At 40.1% G+C, this 18263-nt stretch overlaps 1 long non-coding RNA gene across 1 annotated transcript; it reads right to left on the bottom strand.

Moving 5' to 3' along the window:
- Positions 1-3479: 3479 nt before the first annotated feature.
- LOC127483197 (uncharacterized) lies at positions 3480-18256 on the bottom strand. The gene is made up of 2 exons (XR_011378394.1): positions 8840-18256; positions 3480-8470 (listed from the first exon to the last, which is right to left on the bottom strand). It is a non-coding gene; the product is annotated as an uncharacterized lncRNA (long non-coding RNA).
- Between the last annotated feature and the right edge of the window lie 7 nt (positions 18257-18263).

The following is an 18263-nucleotide window of genomic DNA, read 5'->3' as shown; positions in this document are numbered from 1 at the left end:
TAACTAAGATCTTTTACCACATTCCAGTGGATGATGAGGGAGATGTAGCAGGAGCTTCTGAAAGATTTCAACAGTTAATGAAGAAAGTATTGAGATTCACTTGAAGGGGGTATGGTAATGCCAGCAATGAGTAGTGGCAGTGCCAGCACATATATCTTGTTTCAGCATAGCAGTTTCAGTAGTTATAACGACAGCATCCATACTATACAACATTGCAAGTGTGTACAGTAATGTAAGTGATGGTATTCAGGACCAGTGGAGGAGATTTGTGATTTTTTACCAACCTGGTACTGCTGCATGGGTTTGGATATCATTCTTTTGTGCATCTTCTAAGACTGGCTAGCTGGTGCTCCTGGAAACTCTGTGAGTCTCGCAACATTTTAGTGCACTTCTTTTTATTTAAATTGCTATTTGTAAATATATTATTCTGGTTTTGGTTACTATAACAAAACACCTGAGGCACACCACTGGTAAAGAAAAGAGGGTAATTTTGTTTAGGTTTGGAGACAATTTCTTATGAGGACCCCTCTGGGATTCAAAACATTGTGGTAAGAACTAATTTCTCTCTCTCTCTCTCTCTCTCTCTCTCTCTCTCTCTCTTCCTCCTTCCCTCCCTCCCTCCCTTATAAATCCCCCATTATTAAATCATGGGGATTTAATCCCTAATGGCATTATCCAATTTAAACACTTCCCAAGGTCCCACATCTAAACATCATATTCAGATTACATTTCTATTTTCTTCCTATCTTAACATAAGACTTTGGGAGACTAAATTCCTGCATGAATTAAGGTGTACAACCCATATTTAAACTACAGCAGTAACTGATGGATGATATGATTTTCTTTACTGGGATATTAGGGATACTGAGAGACTGCATGAAGTTTCACTGAATATCTCTCTGGTTGCACCACATGAGGGAGCAGCAAGGTAGACATGAGTGACACCTGACATCCTACTAATGTTCAACACACAGATTTTCTTTGAGAAGCAAAACAGTAGAGTGAGAAGATCATAGGCTTTTAAATCAAAACTCTACCAATTATCTATCTGAGACCATTTTTTCTTATATGTTTACAACAAATAATAGCATTTATTTTGAAAGGATAATATAAGATTCATGGAATGTTAATACGAAATACCAAGCCAGATCCTACAGAAGATAAAAAGGGTTGGGTAATGAAGAAAGAAGGAAATGACTTGAAACAGAGGCACTCAATACACATTCGAAGCCATAAATTCTTTCTAGCTCTCTCTCTAGGTGGATTCTGTGATTAATTCTCTGTAATGTCTCTCACATACATGGTTCCTGCACAAAACTATTCCTTGTGTTCTTGACTGTTACAAACATGGGGCCCGAATTGCTGTGTGGTGGGTAAAGCTGCCACCTGCAATGCTGGCATCCCCCATGCCCACCAGTTCATGTCTTGGCTGCTCCACTTTCAATCCAGCTCCCTGCTGGTCGTGTGGGAAAAGCACCAGAATACGGTCCAAGTGCTTTGGACCCTGAGACCTGGAGAAGCTCTTGGCTTCAGTCTGAACCAGCCCTGGCTGTTGTAGCCATCAGGGGGAAGATTCTCCCCCCACCAAGTCTGACTTTCAAATAAATAAATCTTTATGAAAAGATAGCATACCATATACAGAGGAATTTTCATCAGTTGGGGATAATTCTTGATTATCTCATTGCTTACATCAAAGCCGTTATCATATTCTGAATGTTGTATTCATGAACTACACAAAGGAACTCCCAGCCTCTCCACATATTCATTGATATTGTCCTTGTCCAACTCAAAATTTCTTATCCAGACAAGAGGTTGACAAACTTTTTCTATAAAGGACAAGATAATAAATATTTTTGACTTGTGGGCCATATAGTTTCTGTCAAAACAGTTCAGTACTGTCACTGTAGCATGAAAGGTGTTGTAGGCAAAATGTATGCAAATCATTGTGGTTGTGTTTTATGTGTTTTAAAAACTTTATTTACAAAAATATGTGGTCAGCCAGAATTGGTTCATGGGCAATAGTTTGCCTATCTAGGGTTTAATTAACCTTCTAGCTTGTGTTTCTAAATCCAAATTGGACACCACTATTTCCACACAGATGTTGGGTTCGTTTTTAAAACACAAAGCAGATCTAACTTCTTGTAACATAAAAGTCATTGAAATTACTTTAATTGAAAATTAAATAAACAGAACTCAATACTTTAGCTTAGAAATTTCTGTAAATTTAACCTAGAATTTTCTTCCCCTTTCTAGCTAAATTCTAGCAATCACAGACTACATTTTTTTCTTTCTTTTCTCCAAAGAAACATTTTCTTTAATGAGTACAAATTTCTTAAGTACAACTTTAGGAATATAATGATTCTCCCCACCATATCCGTCCTCCTACCTGCACTCCCACTCCACCTCCTCCTCCCTCTTCCATTCACAACCCAGTTCTCCATTCAGAAAACAATCAAACAAACAAAACAAATGTTCCTAGACAGTCAAGACAACAACAAAAACACAGCAAGCTCTTTCCTGCTTCTACCTTTCCCTTTGCTGCTCTCTCTGCCTGGGTCTTTCCTCTAGGCTCTTTGAATGCCTGATTCATTTCTGTCTTCATAATGTCAGCTTAAAACGTCACCATCTCAATGACCACCGTTCTACTCTAAGCATTCCAAGCCCATGTTGCCTTATAAATCAAGTTGTGAAAATATTCACAGTCACTATCTTGTTTCTTTACCTATTTTATTTCTATCTCTCCCTCCAGATTGTAAGTTCCACAAAGACAAAGTCCTTGACAGCCCTGATCATCTCTGTGTCTTCAGCACTTAACAAATGAAAATTCTCAAAATAAGGGAAAAAAAAACTTCAGTTTTGGCTGGCACCGTGGCTCACTAGGCTAATCCTCCGCCTACAGCGCCAGCACCCTGGGTTCTAGTCCCAGTTAGGATGCCGGTTCTGTCCCAGTTGCACCTCTTCCAGTCCAGCTCTCTGCTGTGGCCTGGGAGTGCAGTGGAGGATGGCCCAAGTGCTTGGGCCCTGCACCCCATGGGAGACCAGGAGAAGTACCTGGCTCCTGGCTTCTGATCAGCACAGCGCTGGCTGTAGTGGCCATTTAGGGAGTGAACCAACGGAAGGAAGACCTTTCTCTCTCACCGTCTAACTCTGCTTGTCAAAAAAAAAAAAAAAAAAAAAAAAACACTTCAGTATTTGAAATAATAAAATAAAAATAGATAAAACCAGGTAAAATTCAGCAAAGTCTGAAGGCAAGGCAACACGAATTGAAGTTTAAGAGAATGAGAGAGAGAGAGAGAGAGAGAGATTTGAAGAGATTAGAAGACCAGACCAATGAAGTTCCGAATTAGTGCTGAAGAGAATAGAAGAAATTGCTGACCAAGAAAAAAAAAAATAAAAGCTTTACTTGGAATTGGTTCATCAAAAAAGAAATCAGAGAACATGAAGTGCTGTGATCTGAACATTCTATGATTTTTTAAAAATTTGCTCAACACTTACAGCATTCTTTATTATTATTGTACCAATTACCATATATACATAGGAAAAAATTCATTATCATGAAGTCTTATAAAGATATATTCTGAAACCTTGATGGGAAAAAAGAGGCCAAGAAGAACATTCTGGACACCAATCAGACATAGACTTTTAAAAAATGGTTTAAAGGAACAATTCTCAAATATTAATGTACATACGAATCTCCTAAAGAACTTAAAATATAGATTATTTGAAACCTCACCATCTCATTTTGATTTAGAAGTAGTTACAGGGCAGGGCCCAAGAATTTTTTTTTCTCAGATTCAGTTCACATGCCTTAGAATCCACCCTTTTAAAGCATTTAATTTGGTGGTTTTTAATATATTCACACAGTTTTGCAACACCATTATCTAATTCCCTAACAGTCTCTTCATTCCTGAAACTCACACATATTAAGAGTCACTCCCCATTCCTCTCAGGCCAAGCCCCTGGAAATCACTAACTTTTCTGTCTTATGGATTTGTTTCTTCTGGACATTTTATATAAATAGAATCATCCAGTATATAGCTTTTTGTATCTAACGTCTTTCATTTTGCACCATATTTTCTAGGTTCATCCATGTTATAGTATGAACTGGTACTTCTTAGGGCTGACACAAGATAAATATATTACATTTTGCTTATCCATTCATCAATGGATTATGGTTAGGTTGTTTCTACATTTTGATGATTAAAAATAATGCAGCTGTTAGAATTCAGACAAACTTTTCGTAGATATATTTTCCTATATAACTCTTGGTTATGTGCTTAAGAGTGAGATTATTGGATCATATAGTAACTGTATGTTTAACATTTTAAAAATATGTTAACTGTTTCCCGAATTTGCTACACTGTTTACCTTCTTACCAGCAATGTATCAGGATTCCAGTTTCTACAGATCGCTGAAATACTTAATATTTTCTGACTTTTTATTCTAGTTATCCATTGTGGTTTTGATTTGTATCTCCCTGAGCAAAAGTGATGTTGAGCATTTATTGACCATTTATATATCTTCTTTGAAGAAATGTATGTTCTAACAGATTTCCCACTTTGAATTATTTGTCTATTTTTATATTTTAGGAGTTACTTATATATCCTGGATACTAGATACTTTCCAGCTATATGATTTGCAAATATTTTCTCCTATTCTGTGGTATATATATATTTTAAAATCCATGGACACAATGGCTCTCGTTTTTTCTTTTGAAAATTTTTCTTATTTATCTATTTGTCAGGTAGAGTTGTAGACAGTGAGAGAGAGAGACAGAGAGAAAAGTCTTCCTTCCGTTGGTTCACTTCCCAAATGGTCGCCACAGCCAGCGCTGTGCCGATCCAAAGCCAGGAGCCAGGTGCTTCTTCCTGGTCTCCCATGCGGGCGCAGGGGCCCAAACACTTGGGCCATCCTTCTGTGGTATATATTTTTAATTTCTTGATAAACTCATTTGAAGCAAAAATTTTTTTTAAATTTTAATTAAGTCCAAATTTTGGTTGCTTATGTTTATTGTCTAATCTAAGTCACAATGACCAATGTTTATGGGTTTTTCTAATAGTTTTATTAGTTTAGCACTTATATTTGGCTCTTTGGTTCATTTTGAGTTTATTTCTTTGTATGGTGTGACATAGGAGTCCAACTTCATGCTTTTGTATGTGGTTATTGAGTTGTCCAGCATAATTTATTAAACAGATTATTCTTTCTCCCACTTAATTATCTTGGCACACATGTTAAAAATCAGTTCATGAGAAAAGTATGAGTGGATTTACAAACTCCCAGTTCTACTGCATTGATCTATATGTCTGCTCTTAGACCAGCAATACTTAGCCTTGATTATTGTACTTTGTAGTAGATTTTGAAATCTGGAGATGTGAGCCCTTCAAATTGTTATTCTTTTTCAAGATTACTTTGGCTCCTCCAGGTCTCTTACATTTCCATAGGAATTAAGACATCAGTTTGTCAATTATACAGAATTTTCAACTCCTCAAACTCTATGGGCATAGAGGAAAGAAGTACTTTATATAAGATTTTGGAGTACATGTGCTAAGAGATTTTGGTTTGCCAATGGCTGATCTTACAATTCCTTCAGTTTTTATACTGTCATCAGATTTGAGGGTCTAGAAAATTTCTTTTATCAAGGTAATGAATGAATAGTTTATGAATTTTTAAAAATTTGCATTAGCTCATGATACAACATCCCAGATTTTCTTGTTCTGAGAAAAGCAATCACATGTACAACTTGGAGAATACTTCTAGGATTACTCAGCAAGTGTGAACTGACAACTTCCTCTGTTACCTATGCCTTTAGCAGGGCCAAGCTAAAAACTGTTGGAAAAAGTAGTTGTCAATACTACTGATGGTAATTGCAAATGTACTATACATCAGATGTTAGCAAAGAGGATGCTTCAGTTAAAATAAGGTCTCATACAAACAACAAAAACATCTGAGCCAAAATGGAGGGTGGGAGAAGACTAGAGAAAGGCCTTATAGAAAGATAAAAATTCATTTTTCTAGGAAAAAAAGAGTTTTATATAAATAAGCCAAAATTGCTTTTCCCCAGAAATACTATCTTTTATTTTGACAATATGATTTTACAATTTAATAATACAGGAAGGGAAACGACTCGTGACTAGTATGAGTCCAGGTTTCAGGGACTGGTTGGCCCCAAGTGGCAGAAGACATTAACAACAAATGTAAGAACACCTATCAACAGAGAAGTTCAATTAAGCTGTGTTGAATATGTTGCAAATGCTGAAGTTAAAGCTGAATAATTATTAGAATCAGCTAGTTTAATCTGGGAACAAGCATATGGAACGGGATATTTTGAAATATTAACTAATTGGTTCTCCATCCACTTACCCACAACAGCAGTCAACTTATGCTTTCCAACACTATCACTCCTACAATTCATTTGGTATCTAACCTTAACCTTGTAAATCATTCATCCCTATGCACATGGGTACTGTGTATCATCTTTTTTGTTGAGACGTTATATACTTTCTTCTTGTTGCCACCATTGAAAATCTACCCTTAGCAACATTTGGCCTGTTAGTGACCATATTATTCAATTTTTAAAATATTTACATTTTTATTTTATTAATATAAGGAGAACAGATTTAATGTAGTCTATGGATACAATTCTAAGAATATAATGATACTTCTCTCCTTCACTTCTCCCTCCTTCTGCCTTTATCTCTTTTCTTTTTAAAAAATTTTTGGGCCAGCGCCGTGGCTCACTTGGCTAATCATCCACCTGTGGCGCTGGCATCCCATATGGGCATTGAGTTCTAGTCCCGGCTGCTCCTCTTTCAGTCCAGCTCTCTGTTGTGGCCCAGGAAGGCAGTGGAGGATGGCCCAGGTGATTGGATGCCTGCACCCACATAGGAGACTAGGAGGAAGCCCCTGGCTCCTGGGTTCGGATCGGCATGCAGCGCCAACCGTAGTGGCCATCTGGGGGGTGAACCAACGGAAGGGAGACCTTTCTCTCTGTTTCTCTCTCTCACTGTCTCATTCTACCTGTCAAATAAGTAAAAAAAATTTTTGAGATAATATGTTTTGAATGTACTTTATAGTAAAAGGCTTAATTTTCCATTAAGTAAATAGTTCAATAAGTACAAAGTAAAGACTGCTGTTCAGCAGAAATATGGACAAGGGCTATAAGCAATAATCAAATTCAAAGATGTCAGTTTCATCAACAGCAATCTTTTTATATTCTCTCTATATGTATTAACCATCACAAATCAGAAAATGTGAATTTTGTCTTTTGGATCTATCTTATTTCACTAAGCATAATGATCTTCAGTTGTAATCATTTTGTTGCAAAAGTTGGGATTTCATTATTTTAAACCACATTAATGAGGATATTTGGTGTAAGGAGAGACTGGACTAAAAGTCCAGAAATAGACACACATATGCTATCAATTTAATTTTGATAATGGTTCCTAGGAAATTCAGTGGGAAAAATTTCAAAATATCTTTCTAGAATAACTGGATATCCATATGGATACAAAAGTGAAGCAATGAAACTCAACAAATAATTTAAGCTATTCATAAAAAATAATTCTATATGGTCTATATGCATAAACATAAAAGTTAAAAGTACAGTGCTTCAAAAAGAAAATATAGGAAGGTATATTTCATCCTTGGAGTAGACAATGATTTCCAAGAGATGATACAGAAAAATATAATTAACTAGATATAAGGAATACAATAAATTAGGCATTCAATTTAAAAAACTTAGCTCCTCAAAAAGACATTTAAAACAATGAGAACTCAAACTATAGACTTGGACAGTCATAATACATTTATCTATCAAAGGAAGGATCTGTAACTACAATGTATGATAAAACTCAAGAAATCAATATTAAAAAGTGCCTTAAACCAACTTAAAGCAAAAGATGAGATTTGAAAATACACTTCATGAAAGATTTACAAGTGACAAATGAGCACACAGAAAGATGCTGTACACCATTAGTCATCATTAAATGATAATTAAGTGTCAAAAAATGTTAAAGAGTGACGAGGAGAATATACATTAATCACAACACTTTTTGATGGTTGTCGCTCCCCCATTCGCAGAGGAACGACACCGGACCCTGCGCTGTTCTTTCGTCTGCTTGGCCCTTCCCGGGTTCGGCCCTTCCCGGGTTTGCCGCTGGTCCTTCCCGGGTTGGCTGCCAACCCCTCCACCTCCATGGAGTGGCGGCTCCCCCAGCCGCTTTCCCCGCTTCTGTGGAGGAGCAGCACACCGCTGGCCGGCTCTCTCGGGGGCTGCTCAGATGTTCCTTCAGATGTTCCTGGTGCATGTTGTCTCTCTCCTCCTTTATAGTCCTCTTCCACCAATCCCAACTCTGCTACCCACACGCCGAGCACGCTGCTCTCCTCCAATCAGGAGCAAGATCAGCTCCTGCAGCGTGTCAAACTGATGAGGCAGCTGCATAGAGGTTGTTTGGTCTCTCTCAGCGCCATACTGTGGGAGAGCAGATGCATAGAATAAGTCTTAATTCCAGTAACTTAGTCTAGTCTCAGTTGCTCCCCACAGATGGTGAGAGTGTGAATTTACTAAGCTACTTTACTATACAGCTACTTACTATAGACCTGTTCTATTTCTACCAGTTCTACTCCTATGTATTTACTCAAGAATTTGAAAATATCTATTTTGTTTATTCCTGTGCAAAAACTTTTCCTAAACTTAGTTTATTGGAGGAATAATTATCACCTCAATATTATTTGATTTGACCGGGAACTAGATTTATCTGGGTGATTCTTTTGCCCAGTGAGGTGGAGTTGCAGTCATTTGAAGCTTGGAGGGGCTGGAATGTTTAAGAAGATGACTTACATGGTTGCTTGGTTGTTTGGTGCTGGCTTTCAAAGGGGAGCTTAGGTAGAGCTATCAGCTGGAGTGCCTTGGTTCTCTTTCAGATGGATTCTGCACAGAACACAGTACATTGCTTGGAGGTCAAAAGCAACCATTCCAGGCCAGCTCTCTGCTATGGCCCGGGAGTGCAGTGGAGGATGGCTCAAGTGCTTGGGCCCTGCACCCACATGGGAGACCAGGAGAAGCACCTGGCTCCTGGCTTTGGATCAGCGAGGTGTGCTGGCCGCAGCGCGCCGGCCGTGGCGGCCATTGGAGGGTGAACCAATGGCAAAGGAAGACCTTTCTCTCTGTCTCTCTCTCTCTCACTGTCCACTCTGCCTGTCAAAAAAATAAATAAATAAAATTTAAAAAAAAGCAACCATGCCAAAGACAAAGTTGGAAGCTGCAAATCTACTCTTGTGAGTTACATAGTATCACTCCTGCCAAGCCATGTTGACCAAACTAGTCACAGAGTCAGTCAGATTCAAGGATGGGAAAAATATGTGCCACATCTAATTGGGAAGAACAATAATTTTTGAGCCATGTTTTTGCCCACCTTTACAAAAGGACTTACATAATGTTTATAGCTACATCATTCACAACAGCCAACTTGCTAACCCAAGACTGGAAATGACCCAAATATCCACTCCCAGACAACTGTAAAACAAAATCTCATATATTTGTGTAATCAGATACTTCATTTAATTTATTAAATGGATATTCAATTCCATAGAGAACTATAGTACTAATATTCACAATACTCACCATTGATGAATCACAGGAATTGAGTAAAAGAAACCAGGCACTGGGGTGAGCGTTGACCCAGTGATTGAGATACCACATGAAATGCCCTTATTCCATGTCTGGATTTCTGGTTCCAGCTACTCTTCTTCTTTTAAAAAAAATATTTTTAGAGATGTATTTACTTACTTGAAAGGCAGAGTTACAAATGGAGAGAGAGACAGAGACAAAGGTCTTCCATCTGCTGGTTCACTCCCCATATGATCATACTGGCCAGAGGTGGGCCAATCTGAATCCAGGAGCCAGGAGCTTCATCTGGGTCTCTTACATGTGTGGGGCCCAAGCACTTGGACCATCTTCCACTGCCTTCCCAGGCCATTAACAGAGAGCTGGATTGAAGAGCGGCCTCCAGGACACAAATTGGTGTCCATATGGGATACAGGTGCCGTAAGAGGAGGCTTAGCCTGTTCTTCCACAGCACTGGCCCCCAGCTACTCTACTCTGATCCAGTTTCTTGCTAAAGCACACTCTGAGACATGGAGATGATGACTGGAATACGTGGGTCTCTGCCACCCATGTGGGAGTTCTGGGTTGGACTCTAGTATTTTGGTTTTGGCCTGGCCTGGTCTTGGCTGTTGTGGGCATTTGGGGAGTGAATTAGCAAATGTGAAATCTCTCTCTCTTGCTCTCTATTTCAAATAAAATTAAAATTAATTAATTAATTAATTAATTTAAAATCACAAGAAAAAAGCCAGGTACCAAGAAGATATCTTGGATGACTCTATTATACGAAGTTCAACAACAGGCAAAACTAAAAATAAAAATGGCGGTTTCTTGTGCAGAAGGAATATTCACTCAAAAAGAGCTCAGATTTTCTGGAGAGATGAAAAAGTTGTGTCTTAATTAATTGTTCACATTTTTCAAATCTTACTGAACTGTGTACTTAAGATGTATGCTTTTCACTACATAAATTTTACCTCAACCTAAAACATAAAATACAAAATCCTGTATTTAAAAGTTGCCAGGGCCAATGCTGTGGCATTATAGATTAAGCCTCTGCCAGGGGTGCCAGCATCCCATATGGGCACCAGTTCGTATCCCAGCTGTTCCTCTTCTCATCCAGCTCTCTGCTATGGCCTGGAAAAGCAGTAGAGGATGGTCCAAGTCCTTGGGCCCCTGCACCCATGTGGGAGACCCAGAAGAAGCTCCTGGCTTCGGATCAGCTCAGTTCTGGCCATTGTGGCTATCTGGAGAGTGAACCAGCAGATGGAAGACCAATCTCTCTCTCTCTCTCTCTCTCTCTCTCTCTCTCTAACTCTGCCTTTCAAATAAATAAATAAACTCTTTAAAAATAAAAAAATATAAAAACAAAATGTGTCACAGGCATCCTGTTTGTTCATGTCAATAATTCTATGGGGAAGAAAACTGTGATTAGAATTTTACATTTAAAGAAGTGACACATTGGTTAAGGTCATACAGAAGCTCATGGCAAAAGAATAGCTAGGATCCAGCCAGGAAAAATAATTCATCTTTAGTGAAATAAGCTAGATACAGGAAGACAAATACCACATGTTTACCCTCATACATGGGAGCTAAAGCAAAAACATGCCTCAATCCAAACACAGAATTTTAATTAATAGATGCTAGGAGGCGTGGGAGGGAGAGAAGGAGTTTTGATTAAAAAAATAGGGGAAGTTGGGTGTGTTGTGGATTCTGACAGATACATCATACTGATTAAGATGTCAACAATAGGGTGAGCTGCATGTGGGTTATATGGGAACTCCCTGTACTACTTCACATTTTTTTCATTTTGTAAATTTAAAATTATTCTGAAATAGAAAGTTAAAAAGAAGTTTATGATTGCCTTAATTTATGCTTTTATTTCCAATCATGGAAAGCTGACCACATATACTTTGATACAAGGCTTTCATGATTTTCATTTATTACCAAAACTAACTTGTACATAACCACAACTTTCCCTTACTACAAAGAAATACCTTGTATATTTCCACATTGTGACAGGTGCTAACTTATGGTCTACTTCTGATACATTATCCACTACCATATTTTTCTTTTCTATGACAAAATCCCAGCCATAGCATTCATCAGTCTGGTCTCAAATTTAGGAAATTTAGGAAAAAAATAAAAAAAAAACTATTCCCAAAGAACATTCTGTTCCAAAGTAAATGGCCTCCAGTCTGATTTACTAATACTAAATTTTTTGGAAACCAAAATGATTCAAAGCAAAACATTTTGGTAAATCAATTTGATTACTTCAACTCTCCAGAGAGTGCCATGCTTTCACATTCCAGCTGGTCAGCAAAGAACTCAGAGCCCAGCATTAGCCAGAATTTCTAGGATTTTGTGACCTTTGGTTTGGTGTTGCAACCCCTTTATGTCAGTGACAGCAATTTCCTAATTCCCAGTTCTTATAAAAATAATACTTTAAATGTGCATGAAAGCAGTTATTCACTGGGAATTCATAATCAGATTTAACAAAACACTGGTGGCAAGGAATCAACAATAAGACATGACTTTGTATTTCTCTCTTTTGATTTTTGTTTTATTGATGGTGATGGTGATGGTGATGGTGATGGCAGTGGAGTGTGTGTGTCTGGCCTTTAACTTCATGAAAACTGTCTTGGATGCCTATGAAATATTAGGTTTTTGCTACATCATCAAACAATGATCAATGAGGCAAATCACAGGTTTCATTGTCTAAGAATCACATAAGTCACATACATACAAAAACATTTGCATTTATTCCTACTAAGGTAGCAGTGGTAAAGTTTTACCATATATTAAACAAGAATGAAATATAATGTGAGATTATGCAGAAATGAATAGTCTGCAAAAAAAAAAAAATACTGGGGCCAGCAATATGGCACATTTAGTTAAAGCACAGCCTGCAGAGGCAGCATTGCATAGGGGTGCTGGTTCAAGTCCTGGCTGCTCCATTGCCATCCAGCTCCCTGCTATTGCATCTGGTAAAGCAGTAGGGGATGGCCCCAGTGCTTGGGTCCCTGCACCAATGTAAGAGACCCAGATGACGCTCTGGGCCCTTGACTTTAGCCTGGTCCAGCCCTGGTCCTTGCAGCTATTTGGGGAATAAACCAGCAGATGGAAGATCTCTCTCTCTCTCTCTCTCTTTCCTTCTCTAAAAAAAAAAAAAAAAATACAAGGTATGAAAGTGGTAGTGTTCTGAAACATCATAGCAAACAGCCATTATCTTGGTTTTTTTTTTTTTTAAAGATTTATTTACCTTTGGAAAGGCAGAGTTATAGAAGAGAGGGACAGAAAGAGAAGTCTTCAATCCATTGGTTCACTCCCCAAATGGTTGCAACAGCCAGGGCTAGGCCAGGTTGTAGCTAGGAGCCTGAAATTCCATCCATGTCTCCCATGTGGGTGGCAGAAGCCCAACCACTTGGGGCATCTTCCCTGACTTCCCAGGCACATCAGCAGGGAACTGGATTGGAAGAGGATCATCTGAGACTGAACAAGCATCCACATGGATACTGGCACCACAGGTGGTATCTTAACCCACTGTACAACAATGCTAGTATTCAAACAACAATTATTAAGAGCAGTATTAGAAGTCTAACTTCTATAATAATCTTAGCAGTATCATAAAACTGTCTTCTCAAAGGTATTAAAAGCAGTTAGTTAGTCCTAAAACTCCTTTGGGGAGGGTTCTTTTTTTCTTCCTTTCCTGGTTTTTTTCTTAACCCAAGTCAAATTTCTGAATGGTTCCTAATTTTTGAAAAGTTCAAAGCTTTCTGAAACATGTATATGTTTAATCCTCATCTTTTTTGTTTCCTATATGTCATCTGTTGTTAAGAAAGCCTTTGTGCCAGCGCCGCGGCTCACTAGGCTAATCCTCCGCCTAGCGGCGCCGGCACACCAGGTTCTAGTCCCGGTCGGGGCACCGGATTCTGTCCCGGTTGCCCCTCTTCCAGGCCAGCTCTCTGCTGTGGCCAGGAGTGCAGTGGAGGATGGTCCAAGTGCTTGGGCCCTGCACCCCATGGGAGACCAGGAGAAGCACCTGGCTCCTGCCATCGGATCAGCACGGTGCGCTGGCCACAGCGCGCTGGCCACAGCGCGCCGGCCACGGCGGTCATTGGAGGGTGAACCAACGGCAAAGGAAGACCTTTCTCTCTGTCTCTTTCCCTCACTGTCCACTCTGCCTGTCAAAAATTAAAAAAATTTAAAAAAAGAAAGCCTTTGTACACTTGCACAACTGAACAAAAGAAAATTCGCTGCCCATCCATCCAGAAGGTGATAAGAAAAGGCTCCGCCGCACTTATTTGGAAACTAGCTCAGTATAGACTCAATAAAGGCTCACTGATAGACACTTTTCTCAAGCAGATTTAACTTGAAATGTCCAGCAAGGAAAATTGGATAATGGGCTAAAGGAGGGGCAGTAACCCTGACATTTCACAGCAAAGCTGAAGCAATGAAGCAAAGTCATTTCCTGAGTTATGCTGCGTCTTCATTAGGTGGCCAGGCCCCATGGGGGAGGAGACAGCCAAACTGCACTGACTCTGCAAAATCGGATGAGATTACTGGTCCTTTCCTTTTCTTGTGCATACACGCAAGTGACTTCACCTCCACTTAAACTCTTGCTGTGTTCCTCGTATTGATATCCTTGCTCTGCTTGCCCTGGTAATGATATGTGTAGATATGTGTACATACTGAATGATCTCAACTGTACAGCATTTCTCTGAGGTCACAGAAAGAGTAGTAGATATAAAAAAAAAAAATGGAGAGGCCGGCGCCGTGGCTCACTAGGCTAATCCTCCTCTTGCAGCACCAGTACTCTGGGTTCTAGTCCCGGTTGGGGCACCGGATTCTGTCCTGGTTGCTCCTCTTCCAGTCCAGCTCTCTGCTGTGGCCTGGGAAGGCAGTGGAGGATGTCCCAAGGTCTTGGGCCCTGCACCTGCATGGGAGACCAGGAGGAAGCGCCTGGCTTCTGGCTTTGGATCAGCGCAGTACACTGGCCATAGCGGCCATTTGGAGGGTGAGCCAATGGAAGGAAGTCCTTTCTCTCTGTTTCTCTCTCTCACTATCTAACTCTGCCTGTCAAGAAAAAAAAAAAAAAGAAAAAGAAAAAAAAAAGAAAAGAAAAGAAAGAAGAAGAAAAAAAAGAAAAAAGAAATGGAGAATTAGAAAACATTTGGCCAGGACTATGCCATCCAGTAAATCACACAATGAAAGCTGTCCTGTTTTGTTAGGAAAGACCAATTTAGAATGACATTCTCACACTGTTAGCATTCAGTACAGCATTAACTTAATCAGATTTTTTTTTCTTGTCATTTATCTCCAACTTATGTCTAAGTCACAGAAATCATGCTGTTTGGTCAATGCTTTAGTTGTATAATTTCCTTCCTTTAAATATCAAATGTCCCTCTCTGTTGGGAGCATTCTTTTGATTCCACAGACTGAAATTATCATTTGAACTTCTCTGAGAAGAACCAAGAGACATTGCCATCATATCAGAAAAGTCTCAAAATAGTGGAGCCCAAAATATTGAGAAGTTAGTAACAGTACATGGCCCTACAGTTTTCCCCTTAAAATCTACTTATAAGATAGATAACACTGTAAAATAAAAAATTATTATTATGATATATTAGCAGGTGGTCATAGGCAGCTCATCACCAAACTTAGAACTTATTGGAGATTATGAGAGAAATAAGAGGAGACTATGAAAAGTTTGTATAAAAATGGAATTAAAGATTATTTTGGTGCAAAATTTTAAAGTCATGCATAGTTTTCCATAATATGTGTTTTCCATGAACTTTTGAAGATGGATTTCAAATTTTTTTGCACCAAAGTAAATTTATTTTTCATTATTTCCATCAACTTTTTAAAGTCTCATCACTGCTGATTATAAAAGTTTATACTGGCTTGCGGGAAACAAAAATAAAATTCAGGAATAATTACACTCTGTGTTATGCTGTAGCTATTATAGGTACATTCAAAGTCCAAAGACCAAAAGTGAAAGGAACAAGTTGCGAATGGTTTTGTCAGAAAAAGCCTTTTTTGGAGAAGACAGGAGTTGGAGTTTGTTGTGCAGAGAATGATGGATTTGGAAAGTACAGGTCAGCATCCGATTGGGTAATCTGGAAGTCCTTTGGGACTTTGATATCATTGCGGTCTCAAAGAGAGGAATGAGTGGACTGAAGATTTCATTAGCTTAAAGGATGGTTGTTGGGTAACACGGTAAAGTGGTTAACCAGCCTGTGGGGAGCTGCTGGGGAGTACTGGCCAGTGCTGTGAAGACAGCGGTTTGTAATCTGGAAGCCATTGCATATTTGTGGCAGATTCTTCTGTGCTTGGGTTCCCACCCTGGATTTTCTACTTCTTAACTATTTCTCAGACCTTACATTTTCTAACTGAAAAATTACAAGGATAATTTCTCCCATCTGCCTCAAAGAATCTATGTGAGGCTCCAGAAATAGTGAGTGTGAAAGCACTTTGGAAGCTGAAAACCATTTGAAATTATTTCATCCATATTAGATTACTCTGTGGTATAATGACTAGAATCCCATTGTTTCTGATAGTCAATCTGTAGGCTGTCAGGATACCAGTGTCATTTGTGGACTGTTTTATTGCAGCTGGAAACAAAATTAACCGTCTCTCTCTACTACCTGCACACAGTATGAGTAAGACAAATGGCTTCCCTGCAAATGAGAGAAAAATAAGCAATTGTTTTTAAAGTGCTCTGTCTCCACAGGTTCTTGGTGCCATCACTCTCAACCTCAGCAGGTATTGGAGCCATTCACACTCCTGCCTGTACTTTCTACAAGGCCAGCATCAGAGATGCGGAGACAGGAAGCAGACATGAACAGTGGGTCAGGATGCTTTCAATTAGAAAGCCCAGCTAAGTTCCTTGATTAGATTGGGTAAGGTCCTTTCTAGTACCTGCTTGTCAATTTGAGAAATTTTTTCCCTTTATAGTCTCCAAACAATCACAGGGAGTTGATTCAGAGTGCAAACCAGGTGAGGCATGCACACCTGATCCATGCATCTGGTGAGCTCATCGCATGACCCTTCACTGTTCTTACTTAATGTTTGGTGCCAAATACTAATTCGTATGCTCAAGTATATTTAAAATGGCTCATTTGGAACTAATCTACCTCTCCCCATCCCCTGCATATACCACCACCATCACTACACACATGCACATTTTAAAAGTCAAAAACCTATGTCCTCAAAACATTTTTCTTTCACAAAGACTCATTACGCTGTATGGTTGATTCTCTGTGGTTAAAATGAATGTAATTGCTCAACATCTTTAGTCACATTCTTGAAGTTTTGTCTTAGCCCACTTTAGCCAGGTTTGTCTTTTGTCTTTAGATACGTTCTAGTCTCTACAGTCAACGGGGTCAACCTGCAAGCTGTGTTTCACTGTGCACTGCTCCCCAAAAGGGTGAAGAGTTGCATTCACTGAGTCAGGCATGATGCTAATGGCATCAGGAAACTACAGGCCAGAGAACTTCCTATTCAGCTTCCCAGAAAGTGACAGTCAACCCCTCCCCCTCCCCCAGTCTGCCTCAGTCAGAGAATTTCTCAAGTTTCCTTCCAGGATAAAAGTTATTAAAGTCTATGACACCTCTTTCTGGCTCACCAGTGGATGCGATGTCTTTCCCAGGAAGATGGGTGGGGAAGTTCAGGAAATTTCCTGGGACACCAAGGACAAGAGTTCCCATTCCTGGCTGGATTCTGGTTGCCGTGGTGTTTACTGGTTAGCTTTGCTGGCCTACAATGGCTAGGACAAGGGTCTTCAAAACAAAACAGAAGAGGATCTAGTGCACTTCGAAAAGTCATTGTATCCTAGCCATTCCTGCACAGAGACAGACACTTGAAACACTGGGCTGCTAAACCTAACTGGCCTAGCCACCTCCACAGAAAACAGAAAGGAGCGAGAGGATGTTGGGAGCCCCTGCAAGGAGCCAGCTCTGGGCTCACTAGAGACTACAATCTAGAGACTACACCTCCTGGCCCCTCCACCTTGAGGCTGTCTGGGGAGAGGCAGAGTGGGTAGCGCCTGGCTGTCAGTTTTCAATCCTCTACACACAACTTCCTGATGGGTCCCCTCAAACTCCGCAGCGTCCCGTGTGAAACGCGCACCTGACCTAGGGGCCGGAGCTGGTGCCAGCTAGGGCACTCAACCCAGCCCGACTCACCCCAAACCTCTTCCAAGTCAGTAGCAAGGGAACTGCCCAAAACCGAGGAATCATTTTCCAAGGGAAGCCTTGTGTTTGCGAAACCACTTCGACACACATTTGCTCGCTAAAGCACCAGCGTAGGATTTCCAGTAAGCAAACTGGGTTTTGGAGCCCGCTCCTGCCACTGGCTTCCAGCGGGAGTAGAGCAGCCGTTTCAGTTTGGCGCAGTCCTAATCTCGGATTGCATTTCCTAAACAGCAATCACAGGCAGAAGGTGTTAAGGAGGTGCAGGCGTTTTCCTAAAGTCACATCTTCTGCTCCCTGTTCCGTTCCAGCCTTTCGAGACACCTCCCCCATGGCCCCCTCCCCTCACCCCTGACCCTCCGGCTTTCGCCGGTCCTGGTGCGCACCTGGGAGAAGGCACCTGAAGGATCGGTCCTCACTTTTGGCGGGAGCCACAGCTCCCTCTACCTAGGGGCGGGGCTGAGGAGATCCCT

Source organism: Oryctolagus cuniculus, chromosome 8 (assembly GCF_964237555.1).
Source record: "Oryctolagus cuniculus chromosome 8, mOryCun1.1, whole genome shotgun sequence".
Lineage (NCBI taxonomy): Eukaryota > Metazoa > Chordata > Mammalia > Lagomorpha > Leporidae > Oryctolagus > Oryctolagus cuniculus.
The sequence above is the reverse complement of the archived record's forward strand: the minus strand, read 5'-3'. Positions and strand labels throughout refer to the sequence as shown.